We start from the raw sequence: 11,135 nt of genomic DNA on the forward strand, positions 1-11,135 counted from the left end.
CTTGATACTGCTATAGTTTGAATGAAGAGCAAATCACAGGTCCCCCCCCCCCCCCCGCCACCAAGATTCTACTCAGCATTAATTTGTATCTATAAAGGACATTTTACAGCTGTGTTCTGGATAGTATAGGGAGCTGTGAGGCTGCTATAGGATTTCCACCTTAGGTAACCAATAATAGAAATACTAACAGAAAACACTCTTATTCCAAATCAGTCTACTTCACTATGAGAATTATTTTCCTTTTATTCAAGCAGAATATTGAGGACATGCAAACAATGCCTGCCTTGACAATACATTGATGATTATATACACATATTTCACTTGATAGGAGACTGATTTGAACAGGTAGAGAACAGAATTTTCACAGTGAACTGTCTGCTCTGTGAAGAAAAGATCTAAATAGTTTTTGAAGCAATGAGAATATCACCTGTTGAAACTCTGTGGTTCAATTAGACTAATTGTAGTTTCAGAAGACACAGAGATTATGCTTAATGTATACTAGGGATTTGTGTGTGTGTGTGTGTGTGTGTGTGTGTGTGTGTGTGTGTGTGTGTGTGTTTAGGCATGCCACGATATATGCATGAAAGTCAGAGGACAACTTTGTGGTAGTGATGGTCGTTGCCTTTCACTTTGTTGAAGACAGAGTCTCTCTTTGCTGCAGTGAAAGCCAGACTAACTGGTTTGTGAATCTCAGTATTCTCATGACTTCACTTCCCATTGCAGTGGAGTGTTGGGATTAAAATGTATGCCCTATGTGCCTCTGGTTTCATGTATTTTCTAGGGATCTGAACTTTGGTCATTAGGTTTGTACAGCTAGCACTTTTTAAAAATAGGGTTTTTCTTGTTTATTTTTATTTATTTAGTTGACATGGAAAGAGACAGAGAAAGAGAGAGAGAGAATGGGCACTTCAGGGCCTCTAGCCACTGCAAACAAACTCCAGATGCATGCACCACCTTGTAAATCTGGCTTACCTGGGTCCTGGGGAATCGAGTCTCTAACCAGGATTCTTAAGCATCACAGGCAAGCACTTAACAATTAATCTGTCTTTCCAGCCTGCATCTAGCACTTTTAACAACTGAGCCCACTCTCCTGCCCATAGGGATTTACTTTTGTTAAACAATTTGAACAATGTGAGTTGCGCTGTCCTTTATATACGAGAATCCTAAATTGTCAGTCATGAGTGCTTGAATTGCTTTTCCTAGTGCATGTGAAACACTTATTTTGATATGCAAATATATTATCTCCTGTTTAAGTATATTCTTTTTAAATTAATTAATTTATTTGAGAAAGCGAAAGAGGCAGATAGAGAAACTGGGTGTACTAGGGCCTCCAGTCACTATAAACAAACTCCAAACGCATGTTCCACCTAATGCATCTGGCTTATGCAAGTCCTGGGTTTCAAACAAAAGCCTTACCACTAAGCTATCTCTCCAGCCCAGTTTTAGTATATTCTGATTTACCATAAGACCTCAGGTTACTGTTTTTAATTGTTTGATCTGAGTATATAAATGTTGTTATTGGTAATGAAAATGAATGAAGAAGGAAAGATGGTGCATGTGGCCTGGAAGAATAATGCATGGTCTTGTTTTCTTGTTTGTGGTACTATTTGTAGTCAAACTGTATAGTCATAAATTGGATTGGATACCATTATAATTCCATTTTCATTTTCTCCATCAAAGAATTGATCAAGCCTTAAGATCCAGGTCCCCCACCACCACCAAGATTCTACTCAGCATTAATTTGTATCTATAAAGGACATTTTACAGCTGTGTTCTGGATAGTATAGGGAGCTGTCAGGCTGCTATAGGATTTCCACCTTAGGTAAGCAATAATAGAAATACTAACAGAAAACACTCTTCCAAATCAGTCTACTTCACTATGAGAATTATTTTCCTTTTATTCAAGCAGAATATTGAGGACATGCAAACAATGCCTGCCTTGACAATACATTGATGATTATATACACATATTTCACTTGATAGGAGACTGATTTGAACAGGTAGAGAACAGAATTAAAAACAAAGTATGCATAGGATCTTCACTGTATTGGATCTACCCTTATTATAGAATGTCTGAGAGAACCCTGGAGAGAAGCAAATGTTATCATGGACTGGCTTGGGCTCTCAATACCCCTAAAACATGACAAAACTAGATCAGTCATCTCTACGTATGGCTGTGCCTGGTGCTCAATCTTCACTAATCTCTATGGCAGCAGGAAGCTTATCAGCAGTTTAATGGCGAGGGCATTGTCCAGAGACATTGCTATGCCCCAGCTTCTAGGATGGCTGTATTTGTACTGTTTTAATTGCACATTTCAAACTCCACTTGGGTTTGCTCTGGCATTCTATATTCTCAAAGTGGTAGCTCACTTTCACCTTTCAGTGCCAGTGGCACTTGATGGGAGTTTTATCTCAGTGCTCAAGTATCTTTATCTGGCCAATACTGCTAACCTCAATAAAACTATACAAATTAGAAAAAAAGAAATCAGCCCTTAGTGAGGAGGGGAAGTTTCATGCAAGTCAGAAAATAACTTGTTATGCACATTCAATATTATGCAGTTTGTTAAAGGTGTGTCAGTGTGTCTTGCTCTGGAACAATGTACATCCCTTCCAGTTTACCCCACCTAAAGCAGAACAGGTAGTGAATTTATGCCCCATTCACCCCTCAGCTACATGTCCAACAGCATTACACTGTGTAGAGCTCTATTAATGCTTCTTGGACATTTGAAACTCCATCATCTAACATGTTATCTTGTCTAGTACTTTCTCCAGAAGCTCACCTTTCTCCTAACTGGATCTCAGTTTAGCACAGAGTCAGTAAAAATTCCGAATGTTTGATAGTGCTGAAATATGAAACTCTAGTATCACCTTTATTTACAAAGTATTATGTTATAACTAGCTCAATGTTGTCTGCATCATTGTTTTTACTAAGACTTTTCTATTTTAACCAAACCCAGTGTTGAGACCAGTGTTTGGCACACAAATATGTTACAATAAAAGAGAACTTGCTTAAATTAATAAGCTAGCACAGCCCCTGCTTGACTGATGTGTCTCTGCTATCCAACGACTAGATTCAAAGGCTTTTTGTAGGAACTACATCTGGCTATGAGAAACATACTCCACTTGCAAAACAAATGCCAAGATACTACATTAAAGATTTAAAAACATCATTTGATGCTTTTTTCAAGGCAAGATATCACTCTAGCTCAGGCTGTCCACAAACTCATTGTGATCCTCCTACCTTAATCTTCTGAGTAGTGGTACTACAGGCATGCAACACCACATACAGCTTAACAAATTTATATGAAAAGTGTTTATAAAATTAAGATATCAGGGCTGGAAAGATGGTTTAGTACTTAAGGCACTTGAACATAGGTAATTTTCTGGGATCCACATAAGCCAGGTGAACAAGGTGGCACTTCTATCTGGAGTTCGTTTGCAGTGGCTGAATGCCCTGCCATACCCATTCTCCCTCTTTCTATTTTCTTGTTTCTATCTATATATGCACCTCTCTCAAATAAAAAATAGAAAGAAATGAAACAGAAATGAAATTAATATATCATTATTCATATGGCCAAGTGTACCAAAAGGAATAAAATAGGTATTAAAATAAGCATTCCATGAATTGTTTAGAGCACAGTTGATAGATTATTTTACTGGAGAAAATAAGGATCACATGGACATTGTAAGTACCACAGCACATTATATTTATCCATTGGATGATAAATCATGGGAAAGTTTACAGTGATTATATGTAATTTGCCATAGACTTTCCTTCATATTTTAGTACTGTGGCATGCTTAATATTTTATTATCTATTATAATACATGGTTACATCACATGTTCCAATAATGTCTTATGGAACTTTTTTCTCTGTTTATTTTTATACAGTAAGTAGGCACATTTTTGTGAGCATGATAATGTGTGAAATATTTTTGTTTCAGTCCAAAGTATTCTATGCCACCAAGAACACCAATGAACATTATTAGTGATCATTTGTATGTAATAGAAAAATTCATCTGCTCAGACAACTTGGATATGATCCAGGAAGGAAACAAATGATTTTTTCTCAAATGTGCCATTTTGTATTAGCAGAAGCTGGGAAGTCTGAGAATTATGTCTTACATATCTGGAATTAAATTTCTAGCACTATGAATGTTCATTCTTTTCAGAGGCATCACGCTTGCAGAAGTTTGTTCAGTAACAACATGTTCTGCCACAATAAATACAAGTTGGCAGAAGTTTATCAGGAAAGTTTTCCTTCTTTATGGAGTGAAGTGAATGATCAGCCATTCAACAGATAACAAAGTAATAGAGTAAGAAACTTTTATTTTTTTTCTAAGATCAAATAGAAAGAGATAAGCACATGTTTTAGAAACTATATAGCCAAATAAAACATGAAGATAAATTGTAGGCTTATTCTTGTTTGATTCTCAGTAAGCTTTAATGTTCAATACCTTTCTAAAATGGACAACGTAAATGGTGTGTATTAAAAATGATTATAGATGGGCTGGAGAGATGGCTTAGCGGTTAAGCGCTTGCCTGTGAAGCCTAAGGAGGCTCGGTTCCCCAGGTCCCACGTTAGCCAGATGCACAAGGGGGCGCACGCGTCTGGAGTTCGTTTGCAGAGGCTGGAAGCCCTGGCACGCCCATTCTTTCTCTCTCCCTTTATCTGTCTTTCTCTCTGTGTCTGTCACTCTCAAATAAATAAATAAATAAATAAATAAATAAATAAATAAATAAGTAAATAAATAAATAAATTTAGAAATAAATAAAAAAATGATTATAGAAGGGAATAGTCAAAGAATCTTTCACATGAGTATACATGATTGTTTCCTCATCATTTGCTATTAGTTATGCCATCTAAGTGAAACCTGAGCATTAACACATATACAAAAGAAAGTGGCTTCTTATCACACACACACATACACACACATATACACACACACACACACACACACACACACACACACACACACACACACACACAGAAAGAGAGAGAGAGAGAGAGAGGGAGGGAGGAAGGGAAAGTAAAACTGGACATCTGAAGAAAGTGCTCACCACACAAGTATGAGTACCTAAGTTCACAACTCATGTAAATCCAGGTGCAGTAGCATGAGTGTGTGATAACAGCATGACCATGTTGGAGTGGGAGGTGGAGCCAGGGTTGTCCTATGACTTCCACATGTACCAATACTTATACAGATACACATACAAACACCCAAAATAATATTAATGATGATGAAAATCAAAGCCAGAAAATAAAGCAAAACATCAAAAGCAGAACATAAGCCAAGTGTGGTGGCACATGTCTGTAATCCCAGCACTAATGATGCAGAGGTACTTGAAATGCTGAGACTACATAGTGAATTAATTCCAGGCCAGCCTGGGCTACAGAAATCCTACCTTGATGCTCCCCCACCAGAAAAAAAAATGCAGAACATGAAGCATCTGGTAACAACATTAAACAATAGACAAAACAATGCTATACATGTACAGTTGTGGACACCACTGGCATTTGAGTTTGACTATAAATAATGAAATGGATGTGACAGAAAGAATATAAAGAGTGTGCCAAGTGGTTGAAATTGTTTGCAAAACGACTGAGAACATGAAGGTCAGTCTTGCCCATGCTGGCATGGATATCCCAATGTCTCTAGGAAGAAGCTGGCCACTATTGTAGGCAATGAGAGGAGCAAAGTGGAACCAGCTACAGAGCATGGTTTCTGTCTGTGGAGCCACAGGTTAAAAAGCTTCTGCTAATGTTATTTCAGAGGTTTGGTGTTTGGTGAAATTTATAAAAAAAAAATACAGGAATTAGTACTTTATATCACATTTTCTGCTATTTCAGTACTTTCATTTGTTAGGAGCTTACCATCACTGTCACTTGATAATCAATATACAACATGATTTCAAGGGTGTCCCAGGCATCATGTGCACATGGTGAGGTTACATAACACGCACCACAGCAGCAGTCCAGCTCCTGACCTAACACAGAAGTACAGGGCTCTCTGGATGCCTCTTCCTCCTGCCTTCCTTCATTTATTTATTTTTATATTTTTAATTTAAGTTATTTGGCTACTAGAGAGAAGCAGATACACACAGAGAGAATGGGGACACCAGGGTCTCTAGCCATTGCAAAGGAACTCGAGATGAATTCTCAATTTTGTGTACATGGCTTTACATGGATGGATACTGGGGAATCAAATCTCCATCATTTTACTTTGCAGGCAAACACTATCTTTCCAGCCCCTTTAATTTAATTTAATTTAATTTATTTTTTACTCATGTCTTCTTAACTGTCTTTCCTACTTACCATTCCTAGCTGTTAGTCTCATTATGAAGCCCCTGTTTAGGAAATTTTTGTTGTAATTCAGGACCAAGATTTTTCATTCTTATTTTGTTAAACCAGATTTGTTGACAGATATTTTATTTAAAACAACCACAATTGAATAGAGTATAAAGTATTTTAGGGTTTCAGATATAAACACAGTCATGCAATATTACCACAAAATTTCTTTTTGAAATATATTTTTTGTTTTTTTTATATTTATTTATTTATTTATTTATTTATTTATTTATTTATTTATTTATTTATTTTGAGAGCAACAGACAGAGAGAGAAAAAGGAAGAAAGAGAGAGAATGGGCATGCCAGGGCCTCCAGCCATTGCAAATGAACTCGAGATGCCTGTGCCTCTTGGGGGTCTGGTTAACATGGGTCTTGGGGAATCAAGCCTTGAACCGGGGTCCTTAGGCTTCACAGGCTAAGCCATCTTTGAAGCCCACAAAATTTCTTTTAGAAAATTATTTTTTAAGAGAGAGAGAAAGAGAGAGAGAAGAGACACAACTGGTCCTCCTGCCATTGCAAACAAACTCTAGACACATGAGCTACTTTGTGCATCTGGCTTTACATGGTTACTAGGAAATTGAATCCTGGACCATCAGGCTTTGCAAGTAAGTGCCTTTAATTACTGATCCATCTCTCCAGCCCCAAATTTTCTTATAAATGCTTGCTAAAAATACATATGGTGGCTATTCAAAGTATATTTTGGGCTCTCAGTGCAAGACTTTTATTTCCAACTGTGATTCCACATTGAATAAAGTAGCCACAGAAGGCAAAGCATCCATTCATTGGAGAAATACCTTGAGTGAAATTGATAGGCACTTTGTTAGTACTAGGAAGGGATGCAGTGGAGTCAATTGCCTTTCAGTATCAAGGAAGAACCTTCAACATCATAGCTGATTATAGAAATTTTATGACAAAACTGTGATTGCTAATAATAGCATGTATGGATTCATGTTCTTTATAATTTATCTAAGATCATCCAGCAATGCCATAGCAATAGCAATTGCATTATTATTAATGTGGTAAAAATTCGTAAATAAGTTCTATTTCATTATTATTTTTAATTTTTTAAAAAAGAGTATTTTTCTTAAAATACTTTATTTAGTTAGTTAGTTGAGAGAGAGAGAGAGAGAGAGAGAGAGAGAGAGAGAGAGAGAGAGAGAGAGAGAGAGAGGATGGGCACACCAACTCCTTCAGCCAGTGAAAATTAACTCCAGACACATGTGTCACCTTACATGGTTTCTGGGGAATCAAAAATGAGTCCTTTGGCTTTGTAGGCAAATGCTTTAACTGCTAAGCTATCTCTTCAGTCCAATTTTATTTTTGTTTTATTATGTGTGTGTGTGTGTACCCATGTGTGATGGTATGTTTATGGGGCTTAGTTTAGAGGACAACTTCACTTTCCACCTTCTTATTTATTTATTTATATTTTAAAATTTAATTTAATTTTATTTTTTCTCAATTTTTTAAACATATTCCATGATTATCAAAAATATCCCATGGTAGTACCCTCCCCCACCCTCCCCTTTGAAATTACATTCTCCATCATATCCCCTCCCCAGCTCAATAAGTCTTTCTTTTATTTTGATGTCATGATCTTTCCCTCCTCTTGTGTAGGTAGTGTCAGGCACTATGAAGTCATGGATATCCAGGCCATTTTATGTCTGAAGGGAGCACGTTGTAAGGAGTCTTACCCTTCCTTTGGCTCTTACATTCTTTCCACCACCTCTTCTGCATTAGACCCTGAGCCTTGGAATGTGAGATCGAGATGTTACTTGGTACTCTAGTCACTTCTTTCCAGTACCATGATACCTTCTGAGTCGTACCAAGGTCACTGCCATCTGAAAAGAGAAGATTGTCTACCCAAAGTGAGAGTAGCATTAATATAAGGGTATGAATATTAAGAGAAGTACTAATTTGGAAGTTTGATAATCATAGTATATACATTTTTCCAGACATCCGTTGATGCTACACACCTAGGGCTCATGACTACCCCTGTTTTAGGTTTTTAGTATCAGGGATGTATTCCTTCCCATTGATCGAGCCTCCAGTCCAATTAGAGGGCAGTTGGTTTCCACTATGACAGACACGCCACTATTGCACCCATTGGCTCATTTGGCCTGGCTGGCCAATTATAAAGCTTGCAGTGTCCACTGTTGAGTATCTTCACTGGTGGTATATCTTTCTCCCATTGAACTGTATGTAGAATGGCTTCTTCCAGCTTTCTGTCAGCTCGTCTTCATGGAGGAGGTTATCAGCTCAGTTATAGCAGGATTTCTCAATGGCCTTGTAGCCCAGGTATGTGGAGTCTTCAGCAACGATTCCTGGTGGGAAACCAAGGGCCTCAGCAATGGCCTATAATGCTTTGGGGGCATCAGGGATCTCCCTGGCCAACAACTCACTGGAAGGTATCCCATTCCTGGCACTGAAAATTTTCTAGCAATGATCTATGGCTCCTGAGTGTTCCATTCTCCAAAACTGGAGGATTCCATATGATTTATTTATATCTTCTTAGGTTTTGATTAGCCCTCCTTCCACCTTTCCTTTACTCAATCTCCTCCCTGACCTCTCTTTGGGCCTTTTCACCCCCATTAATCTATTATTTTACTTACATATATACAATATCAACCTATTAAGTACCCTCCTCCTTTACTTTCTCTTCCTTTTGTATCTCTTTTTTAGCTTACTGGCCTCTGCTACTGAGATTTTCCTTCTCACACAAAAGCCTAATCATCTGTAGCTAGGATCCACATATGAGAGAGAACGTGCAGCACTTCAATTTCTGGGCCTGGGTTACCTCACTTAGTATAATCCTTCCCAGATCCATCCATTTTTCTGAAAATTTCATAACTTCAGTTTTCTTTACCACTGAGTAGAACTCCATTGTATAAATGTGCCATATCTACATTATCCACTCATCAGTTGAGGGACATCTAGGCTGGTTCCATTTCCCAGCTACTATAAATTGAGCAGCAATAAACATGGTTGAGCATGTACTTCTAAGGAAATGGGATGAGCACTTAGGATATATACCTAGGAGTGCTATAGCTGGGTTATATGGTAGATCAATTTTCAGCTGTTTTAGGAACCTCCACACTGATTTCCACAATGGCTGGACCAGATTGCATTCCCACCAACAGTGTAGAAGGGTTCCTCTTTTTCCACATCCCCACCAACATTTATGGGCAAAAACATGGAACGCTTCATGAATTTGCATGTCATTCTTGCGCATGGGCCATGCTAATCTTCTCTGTATCGTTCACATTTTAGTATATGTGCTGTCAAAGTGAGCACACTTTACACCTTCTTTGAGACAGGGTTTGTTGCTGTTCATGATTTATACCAGATTAGCTGGCTTATGAGTTTCCAGGGTCTCTCCAGTCTCTGCCTTTTGAAGGAAAGTTGTGATTATAGATGCTCAGTATTACATTTATTTTACAGATTCCCATCCTTGCACAACAAACATTGTTACCCAATAAGCTGTCTTCTCAGCCCTTCATGGTGATGGCAATCACATTATTCAATGCTAGGTGATCAATGGATGAAAAGCTTTAATTTTTGCTTGTTTTTGTGTAATGTAAATACCCTTCATTTACAGAGACAAGAGAAAGGCTTCTACAAGGTACCAGCACAGCCTCAAAAGCCAGTATGCATTTTCTCTTATTAACTTTATAATACACATTGAGTCCTATTGGGCTGTGATGATAGAGACCTATTTCCATCTGCAAAGGGTTTGAAATTTTTGTTGGAAGGGAAAATGAACTTCAATAAAATATTCTTAGAAAAATAGACTTTAAGTAATAAATGCAAAAAATAAAATCCTAATGTAGTCTGAAAAATATCAGAAAGGGTTTTCAAAAGTATGCATTTAAATTGAAATCTGAGCTTTAGGGCCCAGGAAAAACAGTTTTAATAGCCAAGTCTGAAGGAATTTGAGCTGTGCCCTGGCAAATGGACATTCGGACCATTCAGACAGTAGTGGTGAGAATTGTTTGGATTATGACAAGAGTGGTGTCAGGACACTCAGGGAACAATTGCAAGGTAGGAGACAGGGCTCAGGATAATGATGTTCTCAGTCATACCTTCAACCTTAGTTATCAAGAACTGCAGCATTGTATGAAGGGGTCAAGAGCAAGGTAGAGCAATGGAAAGAAAGACAAAGACCCCTCTTTTTATGGTATTGAGAGGCACAGAAGAAACAATACACAAGCCAATATTCAACATGTCAGTGTTTATGAAGTGTAAAGAAGAAAAATAAGAAAACGAAATTGGGCAAAGATAAAAAGAAAGATGATGGAATGAAGTAAGGCTGCATATTTACATAGTTGTCAATTAAAATTTTGAATGGGGACAGGGAAGTGCTCTGGGCCAGAGATGTACAAATTATCAAAGTTGAATAATCCTGTAGTCTTCCCACATGTTTATCATCAAGAATAAGAGGAGCCTTTGCTAAAACTTTGTTTTCAGGAGTGTAGATGAATATGAGTGATGTTCAGGATGTTTATTTTCCATAATCTACAACTTTCTAAAACTGTTTGTGGCAAATATTAACTCTGCATATTCTATAATCTAATAAATAAAGTTTGTAAATATGGAGTATTTGAAAAAAAAAATATATATATATTCTATGTTTCTTTAAGTTAGATTGATATGGATATTCAAATTATTTTCCAAACTTACATATGATACACAGAATTTATCAATCTATTAACTATGAGAGTTAATGAACAATAAATTATATTTACCTAAATTAATGTTTGAAACATTGAAAGCATAATTAAATATTCT

General features: G+C 37.2%; 1 non-coding gene across 1 annotated transcript; it reads right to left on the reverse strand.

Moving 5' to 3' along the window:
* Positions 1 to 9,534: 9,534 nt before the first annotated feature.
* Positions 9,535 to 9,641, reverse strand: LOC123458181. Its single transcript, XR_006635479.1, has one exon. It is a non-coding gene; the product is annotated as a U6 spliceosomal RNA (small nuclear RNA).
* Between the last annotated feature and the right edge of the window lie 1,494 nt (positions 9,642 to 11,135).

The sequence above is a fragment of the Jaculus jaculus genome, chromosome 1 (genome assembly GCF_020740685.1).
Source record: "Jaculus jaculus isolate mJacJac1 chromosome 1, mJacJac1.mat.Y.cur, whole genome shotgun sequence".
NCBI lineage: Eukaryota > Metazoa > Chordata > Mammalia > Rodentia > Dipodidae > Jaculus > Jaculus jaculus.